This window comes from Syngnathoides biaculeatus, chromosome 6, assembly GCF_019802595.1.
Source record: "Syngnathoides biaculeatus isolate LvHL_M chromosome 6, ASM1980259v1, whole genome shotgun sequence".
NCBI lineage: Eukaryota > Metazoa > Chordata > Actinopteri > Syngnathiformes > Syngnathidae > Syngnathoides > Syngnathoides biaculeatus.
This window is the reverse complement of record NC_084645.1, coordinates 28,691,737-28,718,789: the sequence shown is the minus strand read 5'-3', so window position 1 is coordinate 28,718,789 and position 27,053 is coordinate 28,691,737. Positions and strand designations below refer to the sequence as shown.

At 41.9% G+C, this 27,053-nt stretch overlaps 1 protein-coding gene across 4 annotated transcripts in view; it reads right to left on the bottom strand.

Annotated features, from left to right (window-relative positions):
* mgat4c (mgat4 family member C) overlaps positions 1–27,053 on the bottom strand; it is a 136,186-nt gene that overhangs the window by 94,636 nt on the left and 14,497 nt on the right. For all 4 annotated transcript variants that reach the window (XR_009795531.1, XR_009795532.1, XR_009795530.1 and 1 more), the window contains exon 2: positions 13,847–14,271. The gene's annotated coding sequence lies outside the window, so the exon portion shown is untranslated. The remainder of the gene's footprint in view (positions 1–13,846; positions 14,272–27,053) is intronic.

The window sequence follows — 27,053 nt, the reverse complement described above, 5'->3', positions numbered from 1 at the left end:
ACTGTTGAGACCAACGCTTTAACAATTAGCACCACCGTGCTGGCTCAAAAATGTATAAAAATTACATAATAAAAGATGCTCATGTATGAAAATGACTGTTTTTGGGGTGTGGGAGGAAACCGGAGTGCCCACCCGGAGAAAACCCACGCAGGCACGGGGGAGAACATGCAAACTCCACACAGGCGGATCCGGGATCGAACCCGGGGCCTCAGAACTGTGAGGCCAACGCTTTCCACCGTGCCGCCCGCGATATGATACAATTCAATCTGATCACGACGTGAGCGTACAATGAAGCAAATCCATAAAAATATTAAGATGTGATATTCTCCGAGCTCGTCATGTACAGTTCATGACAAACGTTCAATTAAATCCTGGGCTGACATCACACCGACGACACGCCACAGTTGTTGAACTCCACTTTTATTGATACAGTACAATATGATCAAATATGAATATGATTACATTTTCATTTCGATGCGATACAATTACCTTCAATGTCGATTCACTAACGCGATCCGATTCAGTCAGATTACGATGCGCTACGATCCGCTCCACCGCAATATCTATCAAACCGCAACGGGATTCGCCCCGATTACGCCGCACTCCAACAGGACGATCCGTCACCGCCGCCGGCCGTCCCGATGTCCAACTTTTACCGCCGTCGTCATTGTTTACGACCCCGTTCCGAACCCCCCCGGGCGGGGATAAATAACAGCTTTCCACGTTTAAGCCGGTCTCGGAATTAATCCGCGCCGAAGAAACTCCGAGACGTCGTTAAAAAAAAAAAAAACGTGCGACGGCGCAACGGCCCGCCGTCGTCTTTAAGTAGCGAGCTAACGAGAGTCTGCGCGCGGCGTGAGACATCGCGCCTCATTCAAAAGTTGTCAGGGGAGGAATTATCATATCGCGCGGCAGCCGTGACTTCAAGCCAGAGAACAGATGTTGAATTCAAAGAGTTTGAAAAAAATGAAAAAATTAAAATGAAGGGGGTGGGGGGGACCTTTTGCTAGAGAGCTCGGCAGGCACCTCAGAGACAAACTGCTAAAAAGGTAAAGAGGAGCATTCTGCACATTTCAAGAAATCTTTTATGATGCGTCGGGAGGGAAAAAAAAATTGAGCGGTGGAAAAAAAAAAAAAAAAAATCTATAAACCAGCAAAGCATTTTTTTCTCCACACTGCTCTTCGAGGGTTTTTCTTTGCCGCTTACAAAGAGAAAATTGTTTTTCGACGCAATGACTTTTTTCCCCTCAGTCGCTGGTGGCGTGTCTGTGCATTCGCCTGACTCCGGCGTGGGCAGCGCGGGTTCGATTCCCGCTGAGCGATGCGCAAATGGGCGTTTGTGTCCTGCAACTGACTGGTCGCCAGTTCGGAGCGTCGCCCGCATTTGGCGCGAAGTCAGCTGGGATTGGCTGCTGGATCCTGTGACTTCTAAGTGGCAAAGTGTATTGATGGATGACTTTTCCCATAAGGTTGAATAGCAGTGAGCTTGTACAATTGGGTAATATCGGGGGCTAAAGTATGGATCAAAAGACATATTTTTGCCATTTGTATTTATTTATTTATTTTGGTTGTTTTGCAAAATGAAGATAATTTTGTCTTCAAACAACCTTTTGTAAAAATCCCATTTAGATACAATCTCTAATCTGGTGCACATCTAAATTGCCTTTGATATGTACAAAGAGGCCTCTGAAGACTAAACTGTTTTTCATCCATCCATCTATTTTCTTCGCCCCTTATCCTCATAAGGGTCGCGGCGGGGAGTGCTGGAGCCTATCCCAGCCGTCAATAGGCAGGAGGCAGGGTACAATTTGTAAGAGTCAAAGAATATTATTGACTGTCAAAGCAATAACTCCACCCATCCATAAATCCATCTATCCATTTTCTTCACCGCTTATCCTCATATGGGTCGCGGGGAGTGCTGCAGCCTATCCTAGCCGTCAACGGGCAGGAGGCGGGGTACAATTTGGAAGAGTTAAAGAATATTGTTGACTGTAAAAGCAATAACTCGATCCATCCATCCATTTTCTTCACCGCTTATCCTCACAAAGGTAGCGGGGAGTGCTGAAGCCTATCCCAGCCGTCAACGGGCAGGAGGCGGGGTACAATTTATAAGAGTCAAAGAATATTATTGACTGTCAAAGCAATAACTCCATCCATCCATCCAATCCATTTTCTTCACCACTGTTTAAAAAAATGTTAATTGATGATTATCTTTAATGTTTCCATATGTTGCGGTACCAACCAATACCAAATAGCATTTTCATGTCACAAAAACGTTCAGATTAAATCATTTTATTGACGAAATATTACTTTTAAGACACTAAACGACAGAAGATTTATGTTTGGTTCATTCTAAATTGTCTTCAATAGTATCAAGACGCTCATTGACTGGGTTGTCTTTGGTGTTTATAATCCAAGACAAAACAGCCTTTGAAGTTTGCATAACACACTTATTAGGTTAACTGGAGACTAAATTGTCTGACCTTTTCAAAGGCTGATTCAGACTCTAAATTTCCTTTGATGTTTACAAAAGATTCATTGACGACTACAAATTTCCTTTGATGTTACAAAGAACTCATTGAAGACTAAATATGTAATTGTGCCCCTTCTTTGTTGCTATTGGTGTCACATTTTGTAGACGTGTACTTGACATTTAACTCGCGAGATGTTCCGTTTCAACTGGTCTTTTACTTGGCTACATAACCGTAAAATTAAAGTCTCTCATTGTTTCATATTATTAATACCAAACATGAAAAGACGTCTCCTAAAAATCCATTTGAAAACTGCATTTAAGATGAAAACAAACACAAAGCGTAATCGTAGATCTTCAAAGAGGCTGTTTTTGTTTCCCACTTGAAGTCGAACCTGATTGGTTCTCTCTCTTCAAGTGTTTATCACCGAGCTAAAAAGAAAACGTGCCATTCGCTTTTCTGCGCGTGTATTCGCCTTCCCGCAATAAACGTGTAAATGTTCCAATTGGATTAAGTGGTGGGGAACTTTTCCCTCCTCGCGGCGCACACCGGCAAGAAATTACCATCACAAAGAGCAGAACATTAGCAGCGGGCGCCTCCTGCGAGCGCCCGCTCACTTCCTGTTCGCCCTTGACTGAAGACAATGTGACGCACTTTGTCAAAAGCACGAATATGAAATTCTGTGTTATTTGCATTGGATGCCAGACCGTTTTTATTCTTGCATTTGTTTGATTTGCAACACTTGCAGCGGTAAACTAGTGGTTAGAATGCTTGTCTCGCAATTTTGAGGATCGGGTTGCAATCTCAGCTCTTGCTTTTCCTGTGTGTAATTTGCTTCAAGATCCCCGCGATCTGGCTTTGGTCCCCCATTCCCAAATCAAACGCGTTCCGTTCAACAAAGACTCAAAATTGTCCAAAGGTGAGAATCGGAGCGAATGCTAGTTTATACGTGTGGACAGTGGAACTTCAATAAAATGGACCCCTGAGATGACGGATGTTGGATCAATCGGACAAACCAGATTTAACAATGTCTCCAAAAATATAATAATAATAATAATCTCAAACAAAAAGTGCTTCATTGTAACGGACAAACGACCCCACATCCCTATTAGTCCTTTCAAAGTATATGGAATCTCTAATTCCTAACGTAAATTATCTCATCTAGACGAAAACATATGTTCAACTGTTCCCTAAAATGTATATCCTGTTCGATGTTTTTACCCAAAAAAATTAGAGTTTTTATGACTTAAAGTCCGTGAACTTTGACCTAGTTTCTCTTACCTGACAAAACGACTCATTTCGTGGGCGGACCTCTGACGTCACAAATTCTGGGCTGGGCTGGTTTGGAACGACGCTAAAGGCTCCGTCACACCATGACGTTCTGGTAAACGTTCTCTGACCATTTTAATCGTTCTATTTTTCAGCGTTCTCAAATGAGGATGACACATCTGGCGTGTGATTAACGTGTGTCTAATAGATGACTAACGCGTGTCTAACGCACGAGAACCGTGTAACAGCGACCAAATAAGATACCCCTAAAAACCATTAGCGTGTGCTAACGTGTCACTGGCGCACGACGAGCGATTTGTCAACGTTAGACGAGCGTGTTGAGCGTGTGACGAAACGGGTGAATAACGACAGAGTAGCGTTTTGCTGGCGTTTAATTTTTACAGTGGAACGGGAACGAAAACGTTGGAAATTTCATAGTCACTTTTCAACAGTCAGCATCATGGCGCCTAGACGAAAAAAAGGTGGGGTGCGGACTTCAGCAACTAGCGCTGCAAGTAAGAATGCAAAGCCTCTTTCACTAGCAATGTCTTTGGAGGAAGAGCACGTCCGAGAAGTAACGCACCATGTGACACCCCCTGGAGACCCTCAACACCATGAAAAACCCCAGTGATGACGGTCCGACGGTAACAAACGATAAGTAACGACCAAGTAACGCTACAGTAACGACTGACTAACGATAGCCAAGCGCGTGGAACGCTCGGCGAACGTTCAAGACCGTTGAAAATTAAACGATGAACGCTGGCCTCGGTGAGAACTTTTGTGCACGTTCAAAACTTTTTTTCCTGGACCGGTGTTCTCCGCCGATTCTCAGCGATCATTGACGTTCGCTGGCGTTCAAACAACGCTCTTCTGGCGCTATCCCGGCGACCATGGGCGACTACCAACGTTTCCTCAAACGCTCCAGAACGCTGACTAGAACGTCATGGTGTGACGGGGCCTTAAGCTGGGAGTCTTTTATATTCGTGCCGAAGAAAAACACCTCAGTTATTGTAAGCTATAAACCAATCCGTAAAAATGATTTATCATTATTTTGATTTGATTTTATTATTAAAACTGTGCCAAATACATATGAGCGTTCATCTGAGGTGACACGCTGCAGCAACCCCTAAAGAAAAGCAGCATTATATTATTATATTATTAAAGGAGCTGTCGCGTACCAAATCACTAAATACACGGCATTTGCATAATTTCAGAACAAGACTGAAAACCTTGCATATACACTCAGAATATCGACACCTTTACCATTACTTTACTACCAGTTTATGACGAACTAAACCACACAAGAACTTCACAAACGCTTCCCAGTCGATATTTCCAACACGAGGCACATCCTCTGTATCGGCCTCTTCGTGCGCTGTCTAACTGGCTCAAATTGATAACCTTGAACGCCTTCATGAAGCTCGTGTTCCTCGCCGTCTTCGTGGGACCCTTCAGAATAATGTTCGTCGCTCGAATTATTGGCAAATTCATCGCCGTTCTTACAGTGACACAAAAACGTGCAACATTAATTGGACACTCTAAATTGCCCGTAGGTGTGATTGGGAGTGCGGCTGTTTGTCTCGATGTGCCCCGCGATTGGCCGGCAACCGGTTTCGGGTGTACCCCGGCTCCTGCCTGTTGACAGCTAGGAAAGGCTCCAGCACTTCCCGCGACCCTCGTGAGGATCAGCGGTGAAGTAAATGGAGATATATATATATATATATATATATATACATACATACATACACACATACATGCATATCGTGACAAAGGAATACCGATGGGATCCATGTTGTTGCTGATCGGCTTTCTCCGCCACGTCCTTTTCCGGCGGATACAGCAATGCGCGATCATTTGTTGCAGATAATCGAAATATAAAAAGGTTTCCCTCGTAACGGATTTAAAATTCATATTCAGCATAAAAAATGTATATTATTAGCAAAAAGGTGCATTGCGGTCCTTCCATTCCCTTTAGGTGAGATTCTACTGTATGTTTATGGCCTGAAATTGACTAAATGCGCTGTGAAATTCACTGCTGACCAGTTCAAAATTTGTCTGCATGTTTACAAAGGCAACGATGAGGCTTGAATTCTTTTTGATGTTTCGGAAAAAAAAAAAAACAACAAAAAAAAACTTGAGGATTCCAAATTGTTTTTGATGTTTGGAAAAAACAAACATTATTGACTCTAAACTCCTTGCTGTTCACAAGTAATTTCAATCAGGTTCATTGCGGTCTTTAAAGTCTCTTTGATGCTGCAAAGAATTAAGTGCAGACAAATAAACGATGCGTCCTTGCCGCCGCCTATTATTTATCTCCGCACTCGAGCCATCCCGACTCGGGCAAACGTGCATTCCAGCTTGTTGCGCTAGCCCGATATCTTTTTCTGTGTGTGTGCGTGCATGTCGATAGCGGATTAATCAGCGTAATGCAACGCGCATGCCTGTAGCGAGCAACACTAATCTTCACATATTAAATCAATTTTCCACGTGGGCTCTGGCAGCGGCGGGTAGACGCGTCACCAAAGTGGACGACGCGAGAACAAAAATGGCCGCAAGAGTGGGAAAACAACAACGGCATAAATCACCAATCCTTTGCGTTTTTGAAATTGTTATCAATGGTAACCAAAAATGTCCAAGCTAGCTTGATTTATTTTTAAGTTCATTAGGATTATTAAAAACTGGAAAATGGATTTGATGTTTCCATAAATGTGTATGTTACATGTATTGTTGCGCTAATTTGCTTTGGTTTTTACTAAAATCCTGTTTTGCTTCATTCCCTTACCCAAGCCGCTTATCCTCACGAGTCCAACGCTGGAGATGTAATTTTCCATTGAAAATAAAGGGTTGAATTCCATATTTTATGGCCTATAAGACCTTATGACATCAACGCTGGAATATCACGGGGGAAATTGTCATGTCATGTCATTATCCAAACCGCTTACCCTCACAAGCTAGCTTCGGACGAAAGGCGGACTACACCCTGAACTGGTCGCCAGTCAGTCGCAAGGCAGATATTTACACCATCGCTGAGCTGGAATCAATCGTACGCTGCCCGCACCAAAAGCGGGCGTGTGTACCACTGCACCACAGGTGTCAAACTTGAGGCCCGGGGGCCAGATCTGGCCCGCCGCATGATTTTGCGTGGCCCGCGAAGGCAAATTACAAGTTTCAACTTCCATGATTTGTGTTGAAATCTGTCCCCAAATTTCAAATTGTCATGTGATAAATGTTGAGATATTGCAAGCATTATTGTGTGCCCAAACATCAGCGATAGTTCAGAAGCCCATTACCCTTGATTCCTGATTCCAAAACTAGCTCATGAATTTCACGTGTAAATATGATGAGGCGAAAGATTTTCATAGTTTCACAGCCATAACGGCCCTCGTAGGGAAATCGTAACTACAATGTGGCCCGCGACAAAAACGAGTTCGACACGCCTGCACTACGCCATCAGTGACTCTCTGTTTTGCTTCATTTAAGATTGCATAATGTGACAAGATTAATGACTAAATTGTCTCGGATGTTTACAAAATAAATTACATTAGATTAACAGAAGCTTAAAATGGATATGATGTTTACAAAAACAAGTACGGTGGATGTATTAAAAAATATGCATTAAGCTTGTTCTAGCATCTAACTTTTTGGTGTTTACGTAAGACGTACGAAGTTTGGTTCAGAAAAAATAAAAAAATGTAAAAAATGTCTTTAATCTTTATAAAAACCTGTGTTAGCATTAGCTTTGAGACGAGACTAAACTAATTCAGGCTCAAATCACACAATGCGAATTAGCGATGACAGACAGCATCTAAAAAAAAAAAAAAAAAAAAAAATGGGATTAATTCCACGTCACGGTGAGATGAAGAGCTTTTAAAGAGCAGCAAAAGCATCATCTGCGCAAAAACAAGCGAGTGCACCTTTAGGAACTAAAAAAAAAATAAAAATGGGGGAAAGCAGATCTGCCGTGCTGACCCAACCTGACCCACTTCCGGCTGATTTATGTTCGCGGGCGCTCGGCAGGCACAGCTTTGTTCTGCCGGGGTCATAAATCTCGGGCTCCTCAGCGCCCATCAGCTGACCAGACGCACCCCCGCATCACCTCCGCTTTTCTCAGGGATCACCAGAGCCACGTCGCAGGCACTTCATCAGCCCGAGCAGACAACGGGCGGCGAACGGAGCCAAGTAAGCCGACGCGCCGCAATTCAGCCATTTGTAGACACTCCCTGGGGGTGGTTGAGTGAAAACTAAATTGTCTAATGTTTTTCAAAACATAGGATCAGGAAAGAAAGAAATATGTTTTTGTTTTTTTGGGGGGGAGGGAGGTTAAAACCCTGTCGGTTAGGTTCACTGTGTTAAGTTAATAAAAGAGTTGGAAACAAAACAGTTCACTAAATATTACATTTTCAGAGATTATGTTTGGTTCATCAACAAGTCAACTGTCTGATGTTGATAAAAGCGCACATCTTAAATTTGGAGAAAGTTCAAAATTGTCTTTGAAATGGACAAATTTGTGATCTTTCGCTTCACTGAAAATGAACTTGTCATTCATGTTTTAAAAGTGCGATGTGAACTGAATCGGACAGGAAATTGTCTTTGTTGTCTACAAAACTTTGGTGTTAACAAAAATGAGCATTGAAGATGAAAACTGTCTTTGCAAATTATAACAATGTGCATGCACACTGTGTTCATTGAAGACTCCAAATTGTTTTTGAGGTGCACAAAAAAAACAGTGGTACCTCTACTTACAAACGTCTCGTAACGAAAAATTCGGGCTACAAAACGCCTCATTGGAAAAATATGGCCTCTAGTTACAAAGGAAAATTCAGGATACAAAAGGAAAAAAATGGGCGCTGGATTGGCAGCCCCCAACTTCCACAGAACATAAACATCTTGCATCTTGGTTTGTGTGGCGCGATAGAGCTACTCTCCCATTAGCTAGCACCGTAGCATCATCCTGGCAACCCATTGGCTCGCAGGGATGTCGATCTTTACCCATGATGCTTTTCGTTTTCCTCGGATACTCGAGTGTCACCGAATCCCACGCTTTCACACGTTGTCACAAGCTAGCGCACATTGGTAAAGTACAACTTTTTTTGTGAGTTTTTCATTTGTGTTTTTTGCAAGTTTATTCATCTTTCTTCACTATTCCCCCAAGAAACTTTAGTAGAATTAAGTTGTGTGCGCGTGTACATTCGTACATGTTTTCTCTGTTAAAAGTTTGTGTCTTCCTCCGTCCGATGCCTTTTACTTGCTAATCACTCTTCTCTTCGCACAGTCTGCCAACACCAAAGCTAAATGAACATATTTTTGTATTATTCTCTACATTATGTACTTTGAATGTTTATTTTGGGGGGAGTGTTCTCTGGTCTTGGAACAGATTAGGCTATTTACATGTAAAAAGCGCTTCAACTTACGAAAAGTTCACGTTACGAAATGACTTCCGGAACTAATTAATTAACCCTAAGTACTGTATGTGTGGCTCATTCTATACAAAATGCTCTGAGTTTGGGTTCATTTGGTTTCATCGACTCAATTTTTTTTTTATGTCCACTAAAAACGTACGTTCGTGTCACTGAAAACTAAATTGTCTATGATGTCTTCATTCACATGACTTAACCTTCGTAGAAGATTCTAAATTGTCTCTGAGCTGTACAAAAACACTCATTATGTTCACAAAGCACATGTACGCTAAATGTTCTTGTCTATGTAAACTCACAGGTAGCTAAATCTAAGACGAAATTGTCTGTGGTGTTTACCGAAACAAGCAAGTAATTGTGTTTCAGAAATGTGCAGTTCTATTGATTTTTTTTTTTTTTTTTTAACTTCCAACCTGGATCGGAGCGCTTGATGGAAATGCAAAGGACCACCCAATGAACAACAGACGCTCGTCCGAGACCTCCTCTTGGCGCGTGGAGATGAGAGAGGTGTCAGGCCAAGCTAATTAGACTTGCGGGTGAAAGACAGAAGCGGGACACGGCTCCATAATTCATGAGCGCCATTGATGTGGAGACAGCGCGCAGATGCCCACCAGAGGACGGCGGCGTTATGGTTCGGAGAGAGATGGGACGCGGGGCGTTATCGCGTCATCTCTGCCGTTTATTGATCGAGGCCGTGTCGAGGCTGCTTCGCCGGCTAGCGCGTCGGGCTGCGAGGAGAGATGCGATAACGGAAGTGACAGGTCTGCTAAAGTGCTTGCGCGTTTGTTAGCGCCGCGAAAAGCACTCGTTTCATTGCGGATAACGAAATTCGGAGGCTTTTGTGAACATCGTTGTCGAGTTACTGAAGCTCGACGACACTAAGTGTAGTTTTAAAAGTGCAGTAAGTCTAACACATAGGAGAGATTTCCTCCGATTCATTGGCGAAAACGAGACAAAATGGTGGAAAACCTTCTCTATGCAAAATAAATATCTGAAGACTTTTTAAAAAAAACACTTTTTCAAAAAAATGTTACAATCGTAGATTCTAAAATGTTTTCCAAAACATTAGTTTTGTTCACAACTTTATTTTGTGTCAAACAAGATTATACCGTTTTTAAATACTGTTGATTATATTTTGTAATTTAAAAAAAAAAAAAAACGTTAACGTTCCTACATACTGAATCGTCGGACATTTTCAAAAACAATATTAGCTTTATTAAAGACTCAATTGCCTTCGGTCTCTACATTTTCTTACAACAAAAAGTATGGATTATTAGTATGAAAAACTGTCTGATATTTTCAAAAATGTGTTATTAGCTTTGTGGAAAAGATCTTTTCACACGTTAATTTCAGAGATTTTAACCTGCCTTTGATTTTTGCAAAAATGTGTACGACTTTTAAAGATACACTACTTATAAGGAACATTCTAAATTATCTCTAATGATTTAAAACAAACAACCCTGAAATTGGGTCGTAATTATGCCGTAATGCATTCAAACACGACGCTAGCTTTATCGAACATCCGGAATGTTTTTCAAAACATGTTAGCTTGAAAGCGCCTTATTTGTCCATACAAACATGTACGCTAGGTTGACATAAAATTCGAAATCGCTGCACACAAACACAACATTAGCTTTGTCGAATATGAAAAGTGTACGGAAGTAAATTAGTGCCACCAGGATTTGAAAATGAAATGTCACAGAAAACAGGATTTGAATTTGAAATGTAAAGTCATCACATTTTCAATAATTGCTACGATTCGCTGTCTGAAATTCAACCGGCTACAATTCGCCGTCTAAAATTCACCGTCAGTGCCACACAGCCAGCCAATCCAGAAACGCTTTCTTAGTATGTGATGTCACATGACTAAGAAAGCGTAACTGCGATTGGCTGGGTGTTCAGTTCTGACCTGAAGTAACCCTGCCTGGTGGAACAGACTGTAGATTTCAGACAGCTAATTGTAGCAACTATTGAAAATGTGATCACTTTACATTTCAAATTCAAATCCTGTTGGCACTAATTTACTTCCATAAAAGTGCCTTTATTTATTTTTTTTATAAGTTAATTTTTTTCAATGGATACATTAATAGATACATTTTTATAGCGAGGTGGACTATAAATCATCTTGGGTTTTTTTTTTTTTTTTTTTTAACAAAAATGCATACTTTTGGTTTACAGAAGACTGTAAATGGTCTCTGAAACGGTTTCGTAAAATGTACGATAGGTTTTAGGAGTCGGAGGAAAAAGATGCGCAAAGGTGCCTCAGCCGCGTTTGTTCCGTTGCGCAGGTGCGATGAGTCACCGGGACCTTTATGACCTCCACTGGCGCAGCCACCCAACAAAAGGGGAGAGAAAAACACCGAGGGTGCGGCATTACAAGCGTTATTACCGGCGTTTGTTTAACCTTTCACGGCTGAGAATTCAGAAAGGACGGAAACAGACAGAGAGATTAGTAGGAGACACGGGCGTACACTCACCTACAGTCCTTTGCGCTTTAAAAATGATAAAACGTCCTGGAAAGCAAATTAAATTGAAGTCATACGTTTCAATGAAATGAAATGAACCCCGCGCAGTTGACGCTCCCTGCGATTCTCTTGGTTCCATCATGGATACATATTTTCTGTCCTGGTTTTTTGGTGGGGAAGTAAGTTTTAATATATTTTTTTCTGGTAACATTCCCTGGTTTTGCTCCAAACATTTCTCGCTCTTGATTAGTCTTCGTTTTAATGTTTTCCCTACTAATTAGGATAAACTTTTTAAAAAAAAAGCCTTCTTATTTAGTACTATTGCATGAACAGATCTCAACTACTCATTAGTACAGGAGCACGTTTTAGTGAAACTTTATTGAAATAAAGACTTTTAGACACTACTATTTTAGAATCACAACTCTGAACAAAGCAAGACTTTTAGTGATTCTTTGCTAGCATTTTTTTTTATTTAAAAAAAACAAATCAAATTACATAAAACTAGCTCATTTAAAGTAAACTAAATAGCTGCAGCCAATTAAGAAAACCGATAAATCTCGTTTTTCTCTCTCGAGTGGAACGCAAATGCACTTAATTACATGGGAATAAAAAAAAAAATAAAAAAACACATACTCCTAAAACGAATTGACTTTTATGACCAAACGAGACAGTGGAGGGTTTTAATATTAATCAGAGCACCGTCGCACTTACTCCATATTTATGTTAATAACTTTGGATACAGCAGAGTGCATTTTAATTAACCTCAGAACTCGCACACCAAGGAGGAGTGTTTTACCATGTTTACAGCCAATACCGCAATAAAAGCATATGCTATGGACCAAAGTTGGAGGGTACGTGATAGTACTGTCTTGCATCCGTACAAGAAAAGTAAGAAAAGTCATAGAAATCATTTAGCCTCCTTATTAAAACATGACACCTGTTCATCTTGAATGAACTACACGCGTTCAGCTCTTGGACTTTTAAGCGTGATGACATAAATGTGTTAAAATGTCATGTACACACCCGAACATGGCACAATTCCTTAGCGGTTTTGTCTGACCTTCACGACATGCGACTCTTTTTGCGTGGCAGTCTGCGATTTGAGCAGATAAAGGACAGGGAGAGGCGGCAGCAACAGGAAGTCAGGCATTCGAATGATGTAAAATTCGCATTTCTCTTTGATCTCTTTTTATGAGGCACTCCTTGCCTGAAATAAATAGTAATAATTTAAGATGTCTACAGCAATAAGTGAAGCCTTCATTAGTTATGTGTAAAGCCGTTCAATGTAATCACTCAATAAGTGAAGTCATTAATAGTAAGAAATTGGGTTGTCCCGATCCAATCAAATGATTGGAACTCCGGGGCAATCGCATCATTGTCATCTGATCAACATTGGGTGAAAAAGATTGGATTTTTTTTTTTTTTATGTTCTTAATTTTTGGAGGTCACAAATAGAGCTGCACAATAAAACATCGTTTGTGTCCTTTTTTTTTTTTTTTTTTTTTACACTGGCGTTACAGCCATATTATATATATATATATCCTTAAAAAAAAGACAATTTGAATGCGCCCATTCTATTCGCCTGAATAAATTGGCAAGGTATCGGATCAGGACTCACCAGATAATCAAAAATCAAGTGACCAGTACTGTGAGTCAGGTGGAAAAAAAAAAAGTTGATCCAGATAGCTCTAATAAGAAGTCCAGTTTTTCATAATAAGAAGAAAAACTCAAGTATTCAGTAGTAAATAATGCCCCTTGTGATAGATACTACAATACATAGTCATCAATAGTACTTAGCAATGCCATTAACAGCAGTAAATAAAGCTGCCCATAGTAATAAGTAAAACCATCCAGAAGAAAATATTGCCATCGTTATAACGTAAAGCCGTAGTCACAATGAAAATCTTTTGTCGTTATGAGTAAACCCATCCATAGTAAAAACTAAAGTCATCAATAGTAATAAGTCAACTTATTAAGTCAAGTCATCCTTGGTGTGGAGTAACGCTATTAACAGTTATAGGGCAATAGTAATAAGTAAAGCCATCAATGGTGATAATAGTGATAACTAAAGCCATCCATAAAATAACCATAGTCATTCACGGTAATAACATAGTAATACATGAAACCATTAGGAGTAAAATGGTAACAAGTAAAGCCACCCTTGACAATTATAAATTGAATTGCCTCTCCAGCCTCACTTCCAAACATGCGCGCGTACGTCACTCACCTCCGCGTCAGCACTCGCGGATGTCCGTCGCCGGATGCCCGCGCTCCGGCAGCACAGCACCGGGCGACGCCGCCACAAAGCGCCGGGCGGGCGGCGCTGCAGTCAGGCAGGCTCTACGCAGGCGTCGCCACCTCCTCCTTCCTCTCCTGCCGCCTCGTCCCGCGCTGAGCTCGCTCCACTTTTTTTTGGGGGGTGGGGGGGGATTGATTTTTCTCAGCCGCCTGAACCGCTGCTGCATCCCAGAGTTGCCATCGGTCGGGATTCTGCGCGCCGTGTGCCGCCGCTTTCTCGGAGCGGAACCTCGCGGCGGCGGCGCGGAGCTGAGTGCTCGGGAGGGGCGGTGCGAGAGACAGGAGCAGATTGGGGAGTGCTTGCTCCAGATGTGTGCACGCTTGTGCACCGAGCTCAGGCTGGCCTGGACACACCTATGAGGATCACACACACATAAAAACCCAAATTATAGTAAGTGTGGTCGCCCTACTCGAGATAGAAACCTCATTTTACTCAAGCATACTGTATATATAGAGAAAATCTGAGAAACCAATCACTTTGCAGTGGTCTGTTATTTTTGTTCCCCATGTCTGTATGTATGTCGAGCACAGGTGTGAAACTCAAGGCCCGGGGGCCGAATCTAGCCCGCCACATTATTTTATGTGGCCCGCGGACCAAAATTACGAGAATCGACTTCCACGATTTGTAAAAAAAAAAAAAATCTGTACTAAAGTTTCAAACCGTCATAAATGATAACATTGAGATATTGCAAGCAATATCCTCTGCCCAAACAGCAATACTTCAAAAAAAAAAAAAAATTACACTTGATTTGTGAGTACAAAACTAGCTCCTAAATTTCATCTGTAAATATGACGAGGTGGAAGATTTTCAGCATTTCACATTCATAACGGCCCTCTGAGGGGAAAATGTACCTACAACGTGGCCCGCGACAAAAATGAGTTCGACACCCCTGATGTAGAGTATAAACATGGACTTAAATGTCACGACGTGTCATCAGCATGTTGCAATATTTCCAGATATATAAAAACCGGAAGAGTCACAACAAAGCACAGAAGTGGATGTCACAGGAAATGTCCCTGGATCACAGGAAATTGTGTACTTTGGCACTCAGCCGCTTGTTAGAGAGATACATAATATCACATAATAATAAGAAAAAGAAAATCTAATTCCAACAAATTACGTGCTTGTAATATCACTTGCTTAATTCACGAGGCACAATATTTGGGTACCACAGTCCATTATAATGTATTTTATTGTAATATTCTTCACTCGAAATACATTAAATTAAACTAAAATAGCAAAGCAAAGCAAATTTATTTGGATAGCGCATTTCATACACAACCCATTCGTGGGCAGCGTCCCATTTTTGGGACATCATGATTTTCATGTATTATATCCTTCAGTATATCAAAATATTGAAGTGTTTTAATCTGAAGCCATAATTTGTTATCTAAGAAAACCAAAGTACCCTCTCGCGGGAAGTGTCCCATTTTTGGGATAAGATTATAAATTAGTAAAGTTATCATATAACTGAACCATAAACGAAAAAGAAGTTATTTCCTTAATTGTGGTCTGTTAGGGTTTTATCTCAATAAGGCAAAAAATTGCCGCCCTGCCCATGAATGGGTTAAAGGCATTTCAAAACAAAGATAAAACATTTAAAATGGCATAAAAACAATAAAAATGACAAACAAAATATTTAAAAAAAAGACAATTAAAACTGCATACAGTGCAAGTAATATGATCAAAAAGTGGATATATTTTAAAAAGGATGAGAAAAAAAACCTGGATTTAAAAACATTCCCACTTGGGGGTGACCTCACCTCTGTTGGCAACTTATTATTTTTTTTTGCAGCATAATAGCTAAATGCTGATTCACCGTGTTTGCTTTGGACTCTGCGCTCCACTATTTGAGCCGAGTCAGTCGATCTCAAAGAGGTCTACTGGGTTTGTATTCCGTAAGCATTTCTTTCGTGTATTCATCATTTAGTGATTTATAGACCAGTCGCAGAATAGGTTTGAGAATCATTTATTACGATGTTTAATTGATGACTTGTTGCTCAAGTATGGTAACTAAAATTGTCAGTCTGCCATGACAGACAGCAAATTGGTCAGGAAATCAGGTTCGACTACTCGCAGTGATACATCCTCTATTTACGGTTTTGTTTATGTAATCAATGTCAGAGTGTTCGACAATCGTAAGTGAGACTTCTGCCTTGCTCACCTTTATTCGTTCCTGTCCCCTTGATTGTTGGGCATTCTGGCACAAGGTATTTGCACATTTCTGTTGTGTGTAAATTGTGGATGAAGGCGACAATGGAATCAGACCATTTCCTAACCTGCTATCTGTGGATTACGGAGCATCGCAGCACTTTTGGCCCAAAACAACCTCCCTATATTGCTTGCCTGACCCCGCTGACTCCACAGCGAACCGCTCGACCCAGCCTGGCTTTGATTTGACCCGTCGCAGCTGATCTTGACTTGATTAAAATCCTTTCTAACTTTGCCGGCGGTTTGGTGTTTTGCACTCGGGTCCTTCACCGTACTTGCTATTTGTCTGGCTATGACCATAACACACGACTGTGTTCATCTACATAACAATTAGCAATTGACTATTAATGCAGCACACCTTTTTTTTTCCTCCCCAAATCTGCATTATTCTCCATAACATTTGCATAAAGAAACAGTGATTAACAGCGGCACATTATGTTTGGCGTCAGCACACCGAAATGATTTCGCCTGTCTTGTGCATTAAAATGCTGATTGCATTATTTAAAAAGCCAACCGGTAATTATTCCCATTCTGTGTTTTAGTTCCGAACAATTTCACGCCGCCTTGACGTGCAATAACAGGCGCTAATGGAAAATTGTTTTGTTTGTGCATGTTGAACAACTGCTTATTGGAATAATGCGTATGTTCCGTTTTTAATGTCAGAATAATAATGGGACGTCTAATCGGTCTAAAAGAACCAAATTTGGACGAGTTGTCTCGCTAGCGGCTAGCACACTATGATAACAAAGAAGTCTACGTCCTCATTCGGTTCTCCTCCTTATCAAACTGATGGATCTAAATGGACCACACCACTCACGGGTCAAAACCGAAGTACTAAGCTCACAAAATACAGTTCCAGCCGGAAAATAACAAATATGCAACTCATGAACTGAATTATTGTCTGTCTTGTCCTAGTAATAATTTGTCACTTTTCTTGGAAAAAAAAAAATCCATTTCTTTTCAACACAATTTCCCCCAGAGTCACTGATGGTGTAATGGTACACACAACTGCCGTTGGTGCGGGGCAGCGTGGGATCGATTCCCGTTCTGTGATGGTGTCGATCTCTGCCCTGCGACTGACTGCTGACCAGAACCCGAAGCTAGCTGGGATAGGCTCCAGGTTTCCCGCAACCCTTGTGAGGATAAGCGGCTTGGATAATGACATGACATATACAGTGCGACCTCTACTTATGAACGTCGGTAGTAACGAAAAATTCAGGTTATGAAACGCCTCCTCGGAAAAATATTGTCTAGTTACGAAGGGAAATTGAAGATAGAAAATGTCAAGAGGAACATGGGCCCTTCGATCAAATCATTAAATTGACAAATGCCATTTTAGTGTCAATTGGATTAATTCCTGAGGAGGGGATTGTTGGTATCTGCCCTGCGACTGACTGGCGACCAGTTCAGGGCGAAGTCTGCCTTTCGCCCGAAGCTAGCTGGGATAGGCTCCGGCTTTCCCGCAACCCTTGTGAGGATAAGCGGCTTGGATAGTGACATATGACAATTTCCCCCTTGATATTCCAGTTTTGATGTCATAGGGCCATAAAATATGGAATTCAAACCTTTATTTTCAATGTAAACATCTCCAGCGTCGCACAAAACTTACAGAATTTGAAGTCTTGAGACGTGAGCTCGGCTGTGAAATGCCTCACTTTGCTTTTTGAATTTTTTTGTAATAGAACGAAGAGCAGCCTCACAATAGGTGTTGTGAAGAAGGTGACGGTTAACATTGGAAAGGTAAGACGCTTTGTATCCCTCAGTCCCGCTCATCTGCCAGTGGACATGGCCTGACATCAAAGTGACAATGAAACATTCCACGCGGTAAAACGTTTCAACACGCCGTGTTGTCGACTCCGTCCCAGCGGCGGTAAAACGTGAGAGCTTGTGCGGGGGCCGAGAAGCATACGTGAATGTGGAAAGCAAAGGAGACGAAGTCATAAAAAGTCATGAAGAAAAACTCAAACATCAAAACCACAACGCAGGGGAAGTTACCGGCAGTCTGTATTGCAGTTGTTTGCCCCCTTTAGTGAAACAGTGTTGAAATGTTATTGTCTTTTTAAACTACAGTTGTATGACTTTTTTTTAAACTTCAAATGTTTTTCTTGAAATTAGGTCAAACAAAGGTCTCGCATCGCTTCCTTTTTTATCATTAACTGTCACACACGTGATCAGCAGCTAGCGCAAGAAGCTAACATCGCAGTCTGCAGTAGGGGTGCTCAATGAGTCGATCGCGATCGACCACGGCGTGCCAAAAAATGTTCAATCTAAACTGCGGACGTGCGCAATTGTGCACCGCTGATGCTGTTTCTTCGCAGATATTCTGCGTTAATCCAACGCAAATTGAAAGTATAACATACAGCTATTCAGTTTGTGGCATTTTGAAACGTGATTCACTGAGTGAGAGATGACTGGTTGTTACATCCAATGGCACAATTCAATATATACTGTAAAAAATGAAAAGAAGAAGCCACTGGTTTCTTTCAGCCAGCACACGGAACTTTCTCTAACAACGACGGCTCTTTTTCTTAGTTTAAAGACACTCATAATTACAAATGTTACAGTACTTACGCAGCCCATCAATGTGTTTTATAATGACAGCGTCCACCACCGCTGATTTAGTTAACAACACAATTTGGACAATGTAGAGCAAAGACGAGCTAGAGATGCTGCTTATGTTTACTTTCAATATTAATGGAGAAAGTTAAAAAAGAAATGCTGTTGTTTTAAGATGCAGTGACTGTCGGAATATGTGACTAATCGGAGAAAAAGTGGTTAAAAAGTGGTTTCGGCGTGGGAAAGGACTGGTCCAAAGCCAAAGTAGAAAGTGCAGGATGAGATTTAAAATTCCAACTTGGCACAGCTTGATCCAGGATGAAAGCACAGAGAATACAGTGCACAAAAAGCTAATTCTGTATTTTAAATGTAGGAGCCAACATAACATTAACCTTAAAACGGTTTGGGAGCATCATCATCATCATCATCATCATCCCCCACTACACTCTATCGGTAGTTCCCGAGAGGCTGGCTGATTGAAAAGCAAATCTTGCGGTAAAAAAAATCTGGGCACCCCTGGTCTACAGCTTCACTGAGTGCTGCATCTGGTCAAACATAGCCCAATCGTTGGTTTTGCTAAAAAAAAAAAAAAAAAAAAAAAAAGACACGAGCAGAAAAAGACTGGCCCAGAATTCACTATTTGTTGCTGGCTGAAATGAGGTCTTTTGAGATGATTTTTACGCTATGCAACAGAAATATTCATTAACCAAGTTCGTGTCGGTGTTGTCGAGAACACTTCCCTGAGGTAGCATCGTTGTAGCGAAGCTGAGGTCAGAGGAGAGCTTCTGGGGCCCCGGAGAACGGCTCGGGATAAGCCGGAGTGACAATTAACGGAGTGACGCATCTCGACGCGTCAAACCTCGCGGTTGAATCACAGCCGTCGCGCCACCAATTGCCAAAAATAGCTCGGACCGCTTCGGCAATGACACAACAGCCGAAAGTCAACACAATGCTTAACCAAAACACATTTTGTCGCTTTTCTTTCCACTTGGATTGCGATAAAGAACGGCTGTTGCTGGTGTTAACGCGACAAGAGTCACAACAGCGAATGGTATGCTGCTAGGCATCCAATACATAACTGGGCATTTTCTCATATTTCTTTTCAACTTGGATGCTTGCAGTGTATATCAGAAAGAGGACAATGACGAAAATAGTCAAGAAAATCCATGGTATGCTTACCACCCAACACGAAAAAAAAGTGGACTTCTACAAACACCAAAGATGATGACAAAGGATGAATCTAAAACAAACAAGGACGTTTTCGCTGATTTATTTCCACTCGGATGGCTCAACGATGTGAAAACGACAGTGACAAAGGGCTATTGTCAGTGCGGCATTGCGATGGTCATATTTTATCTAATTTCCTTCTACTTGGATCACTATACAGTGGAACCTTGATATGATGGACCCCGATATAACACATATCAGGTATCAAATGAAACGGACTGTCAGGACTGGACTTGGTGTCCAGAAATAGATTCCAGTTGTCACTTAAAGGGCCACTGTCATGAAATGCATGATTTTTAGTTTGTTATTAATGAAAAAACAGCAGGCGACATGGACCAATGCATTTTTTCACCACAAAACATGATTTTGACGTATACAGATTTTGTAACTCCCACCATGAAAATCGAAATTTGTTTTCGAGAAGAAGCAGGAAGTGACGTACAAGGCAGGACCGCCCTCAAGTGGACTTGTTTGTTTCTATTAGTTTTACCTGCGGGAAGATACCTCGGTGTTCCTTCGTGTTAGCAAAAATGCCGGCTCGTTGCATTGCTGGACATTGCTCGAACACTCGGGAGGATGGATTTACCAGTCATAAGTTTGCAAGAGACCGGGTTTGTCGTGAAAAATGGATTGCACGGACGCAAAGGACGAGAGCTTTGTGGGTTCCAAATGACAGGTAGGTGTGTGTACAGCTACAAAAAAAAAAATAAATAAATAAGGGTTTTAATGTGTCGATGTGCGCATCGGAAGGCTTCTGTGCAGCAGCCACTGAAGGACGGCCTTCCCATGCCTTGTGGATGACTGCCAGCCTGGGGTGGCTCGTCGCCTCGGTGTCTCATGTCCGCTGCGGAAGTGGGCGTTTATCACCGCCGCACGGAAGTGGATAGGGCGGGGAGGTGGTTTGGGTGTGATCCGCATATCATCTAAATATGGCTCGAAACAATAGGGTAATATTTCCCGGTAACTTCACTCGGTTGTGAGATGTTCTTTTCTTTGTAAAGAGCTTCCATGTCACAAGGGGCGTGTTCGTCTCCTGTAGTAGAAGCCAGAGCGTGTTTTCAATGGCGAATGTCCGGGGTGACGTCACGGGCAGGGCATGCGGCCAATATGGCGACCACTTGGATGTCGAATGCCACTTCCGCAACTTTGAGCATGGATGACGCGCTCTCCGCTCACATTTTTTTTTTCATATAGACATTGAAGTGAATAATGTTATATGTATTTTTCATTTCAATATCTATTTTCGAATGTTTATAGGGATGACACTAGACCTTTAAAATGACAATGACAAAATTATTTACTGGTGCTGTGAAGAAATGCAGGCAGAGAATGAGACTGATGTCACAGATATACAATAATATATGCATTTGACCCTCCCCAATCCTTGCCTATGTGGAGCCCATATTGAATTTTGGACATTGACGTGGCAGCTATGTGAAGATGGTATATCTATTGTCTAGTATACATAGAGCAGAGGAGGATTGTCATGGCTGTGGGTTAACTCGAAAGAGTACTAAAACAAGTGTTTGGATTCTGAAACATTCCATTTTTGGTAACAGTAACAGCTTTTTGTTTGTTTTTGTGTCAAGTCATTCACCCTTGGATCTAGGAAGCGCACCGATTCCCTGGACTTCATGAAGCGACTCGCCTACAATGAGCACTGTACCTAAACCAGTGTTGGGAAAGTTCACTTGGTACCCGAAAAAAAACTTCAAAAGATCAGTACACTGTTCCAAATATGAGCTTCTTCAGTTCAGAGTTCATAATTCAACTCAGTTCAATGTTCCAATTTCAAGTTTTTATGATATTTATTCATAATAATTCACAATACCTTTGCAATGTACTGGCCATTTTAGTATAGTATAACATAGTATAGGATGCATGGCCCTATAGCATAGTGTACTGCTATGCATCTGCAAACAACCATTTTCCAAGCCGCTTATCCATACAAGGGTCTACACCCTGAACTGGTCACAAGTCTGTCGCAGGGCACATTACGACAAAAAAAAAAAAAAGATCCGGATAGAGTCCACATAACAATGGAGAGCAACTTGAACAACAAAGTTGACATTTGGCTAATTGCAGGATTCAGCGTACCCTGAATGGATTACACTCATTTCTTGGAAACAAATGCACACCGACGGGCGAGCTAACAGCCGCGCTTCTAATTGGGGAGGCTAATTAGCGAAACAAGGCCTGTCTTAATGGAGCAAATAACATTTATTGTCTGCTTCCCAGTACTGAACTGTCAATCATGTGGGAATTTGTTTAGCTCTGCTGGAAACTAGCGCTCACATTAGTAGGATAATGTTAGTATTTTGTGTTAATAAAAGCCTCGATTTAACAGACTAACAGGGGGCCGTGGCCGTCTGTTGATTCTCTTTGCCCGTTAATTTGAAACGTTTCTTTTTCATGGCTTGAAAACACCTAGTACAGCCCAAAATTAGTGAAAGGAATGTAAAAGAATAAAAGTTTGAAAATATCCAAAGTTACCTTTAAACATTGGTCTACACTGCTATGAAAGTGTTGTTGCCAGAACCACTTGTAAACAACTTCCTCCAGGTCCTAAATTTGACAGAATTTCTTGTTGTTCTGCTTATACGCAACATGTTTCTTATCTTTTGCAGGGTCCACATCAAATCTCACTCCAAAAGATTGGAGTTTTTCGTTAATCCTATGCATGTCAGTTTGTTTTTTCACACCCAAGACCTCTCATATTTGAACTCCAACCTCTGTTAAAAGGTCAAGTGTCATCCCTACAAACATTCTAAAATAGATAGTGAAATTAAAAATACATAATATTATTCACTGCAAATATCTATACGAAAAAATAAATATGAGCGGAGAGCGCGTCATCCATGCGCAAAGTTGCGGAAGCGTCATTCGACATCCAAGTGGTCGCCATATTGGCTGCATCTTCTGTCCATGACGTTACCCCGGACATTCGCCATTGAAAACACGCTGTGGCCCCTACTGTGGGAGACGAACACGCCCCTCCAGACACGGAAGCTCTTTTTGAAGAAGAGAATATCAGACAACCAAGTGAAGTTACCGGGACAATATTACCCTATTGTTTCGAGCCATATTCAGATGATGTGCGATCACCGCCAAACCGCCTCCCTGTCCGATCCGCTTCCCGGCAGAGATGAGCCATCCCGGCCCGGCGCTGCGACGAGCCACCCTGGCCGACTGTTTTCGGCGGCCGGCTCGGCCTTGTTGACAAGGCCGGGAAGGACGAGCCAGCCAGCCTTGTTGGCCGGGTTGGCTCATTTTCACCGATGAGGTGGCTTATAACGGCGCCAAGCCGGGCCGCTTTACAGCATTGTCAACACATTTAGCACTTCTGTCATACGTACGCGGCTCTTTTGTTAGATTATGAGAGACCAATTACGTGGTACGCTCCAAACTATTATTTATTTAGTTGCTGTATACACACCTACCTGTCATTTGGAACCCACAAAGCTCTCGTCCTTTACACCCGTGCAATCCATTTTTCACGACGAACCGGGTCTCTTACAAACTTATGAAGGGTAAATCCATCCTCCCGAGTGTTGGTGCAATATCCAGCAATACAACGAGCCGCCATCTTGGCTAACACGGAGGAACAACGAGCTACCTTCCCGCTTCTAAAACAAGTAGAAACAAACGAGTCCGCTGGACGGCGGTCCTGCCTTGTATGTCACTTCCTGCTTCTTCTCCAAAACAAATCCTTCGAGAGGATTTTCATGGCGGGGGTTACAAAAAGCCAGATACGTCAAAATCATGTTTTGTGGTGAAAAAAACGCATTGGGTCCATGTCGGCTGCTGTTTTTTCATGAATAACATACTAAAAATCCTGCATTTCATGACAGTGGCCATTTAAGTTCTACTTTGTCACCCATAGTAAGGTTAGGGCGCTTCCTTCTATCAATCCCACTACGAGTGGATGCCATAGTGGAGGAATTGCAAAAAAACGAACGTATGCTGTCCAAAATCAATGTAGAATGTTTGAGAGACAAGACAAGGCGACAGTTCCATTAAACATCAGCAGTAAATTCAACGAGCCTCTTTTGAGCCGAGTGCTTACGGCGACGCCAAGCTAATCTCCATGCCTTGCCTTTGATTGGGAACATCGCCCCTGCCAACGTAGCCACCATGTAAGCATGCTGGTTATTTGCTCAAGGATCCATATCTGTGACAACATTGGCACAACCAGGAAATACAGATTCCACTTGATGTTGTTGGAAATTTGTGAAAGTCTTTACCCTTATTTCACACACTCCAGTGATAAAGAACAACGACCAGTTCTGTAAGTTACAGAAGCGTTTCGAGTTCCAACCAGACAAAATGTGTCCGTTAAATCTGAAGTCCGTCCCCGGTCCGCTAAATCGAGTTTCCATTGTATATCTGGAGGATGGTCATTGGTCAGGCTGTTGACTCTTGTTCAATGGGTCGGTGAGTCAAAAGACTTAGCACAGACTGTATCGCTGCTTAGTCTAAGGCCATCTTGGCCAATACGAATATTGCAACCAGTAGCTAGCTTTGTTAGCTTACGCAGTAACCACAGTTACAATGCGTCACATAAGGAGCATGACAGCATCATTTTGGTTAAAGGGGCTATCAAGAAACGAAACAACCGCATATGCACAACCCATTTATTCAGAGCTAACGTGGTCTATACCAGGCGTCGGGAATCTTTTAGGCTGAGAGAGCCATAATCGTCAAAATGTAATTTCAAAAGAGCCATGCAATATTTTAAAAAACTAAATACAGGTGGTATTTGAGCATTTATGTAGAACAAACGTTTTTAGAGTACAATAAGTCTCTGAATTATTTTAAATAACACTGTTAGGATGTTGCTAACCAATGATGACAAAAGCACTTCTTACCATTAATGTGACTTCTGGTGCTGGAAAGTTTTGCTGATGGCTTTATAATCTTTCATAAATCATTAGATTAAGCTTCCTGCAGGTGTCGAGACTTCCATCTGTTAATCGTGACCGTAATTACATTTGATTTGCCATCATGATGGTACGATGGTGAACAGTTCTTGCCAACAATAGCATGTCTTTTTTTTCATTTGATTATGTTGTATTTATGCGAAAAGTTCTTGAAAAAAATCACGCACGAATGCTTTTGCATCCTCCTCCATCTGTGAATCGCTGTCCAGTTTTGCCAAAAACTGGAGAACTCCATCTTTTTTGTCTTTGAGCGATCGTTTGTACAATTAGTTGTTGCTAACTGCTCTGCGTTGGACCCTTTTTCGCCTGCGCACTAAACTACGGCAACCCCACTTGGACAAACTCCCTGCTCATTTGCGTTGCCTATGTGACAGAAATGACATTGTACAGTATGTAGTGATGAGGGCTCTCCGAGCCATCCGCAACATCAAAAGAGCCAGATATGGCTCGCGAGCCGTAGGTTCCAAACCCCTGATCTATACAAACATTGCAACCAGGAAATAGCCCTGTTAACTTTGCGTTTAATTGCCGAAATCCATCGATCTTTTCAGCTGGTATTCCATAGAATGATCTATTTGAAGAACTGTCTCGTCCATTGTGACAACCAAGAGCACAACAGGTCTCGGCCATTGTGAAAAATCTGCTCCGGTTCAACAACTCCCGCACAGCAGAGCAGCGTTGATTGACCGGCAATATGGCACCGCGAAAACGGTGACGTCACGTGCACGATCTCTAGACAAATGTTGCAACCAGGAAATAGCTCTGTTAACTTAGCTGATCAACGGAAGCTAACCAGGCAGAACTAATACAAATGTTGGAACTAGGAGCACTTAGTTAGCTAACGAGGCAGTTACTGGGCCTCGCATTATTAGCATATTGTTAGCAATTAGGGTAACGAGCGAAGTAGAATTGATTCAAAACATGCATTCCTTGGATTGAACTCAAAACACATCACGTGCTTCTTCTTCTCAACATACATTGTCAATTAAACACTTGCACAATTAGAATTTTTTTAAAATGCGAGCGCAAAACGCAACTGACACTCCGAGGTAACTAAATTGAAAGGGTGGGGGCCAAACGTTGTGAAGCTCGCTGTTGCCATCTTGGGGAAGAAAACCTGCAGCTCAACATGAAGCAAAATTTATAAACAATATGAAAAGTCACCTTGAGAGACGGCTCTGAACTAGGAAAAGCAAAAATACAAGTTGCGGCGCTTGTAACTCAATGTAGCCCTAAGTCTACTTTTTGTAACATTTTTGTTTGGAAGAGTGGTGTTAAATTTTTCCAACATAAAATGTTTGCCTTGATTCAATAAAAGTATAAAAAGTACTGAGAGTGTTTTTCTTTTTTTTATTTGTTCCTTGTTATTTATTGTCACTTAGGCGACTTAAGCAAGTTAAGGTAGAGCAATGACACTATAACACTCGTCAGAATCGCCTCCATCTCCTTCCCGCCATGATAAATGTTTACGGCACTACATTAAGATCAAATTACCTCGGCTTCTCGAGGCCGTGTCATCGGTCATCCGTGGGGGCCCGCTGTCATAAATGTGTTTTGCAGCGCTCGGCCGGGAGGAATTACGGGGGCATCCATCTTGTGGACAGACGGTTGAGATGACAACTTGGTCTCCTGTAGGACACGGGTTGCATTGTGGAGTGACTGATTGGTGCGTCCCGTTGTTTGTAGCGGTCGGCGATGAAAGCGGGCCCACCCCTTCACGCACGACTGTGAAGTTTTTTCACGTGTGCGAGCGCAGATGACAGGCTCGCGAGGAGAGAGGACTCATGAGTCCTCGGTGCCTTTCCCGAAGCGAAGATTTCCATTCGGCTTCAAACAAAATGCGCACCAATCCAGCCACTGAATCTATTATTAGTCTTTTATTATTTACTTTTTGTACTCTTGCATCGAGGGTAGGCGCAAAGGGGGGTGGGGGTAGTAAAGTAGCAGTCTTGTTTTTTTAACATAATGCTCCACATTTAAAGAAGAAACATCCATCCATTTTCTTAGCCGCTTATCCTCACAAGGGTCGCGGGGAGAGCTGGAGCCAATCCCAGTGTCCAATTAAAGTGGAAATCCAGTGCTTTGCATGAACAGTGTATCCAATAGGTCATGTAATATGTACCCTATTTTGACAATGTGATGTTAAATCCGCTCTCATTTAATAGTGTTTTGAGAAGATTTTTAATCGACAATTACGAATT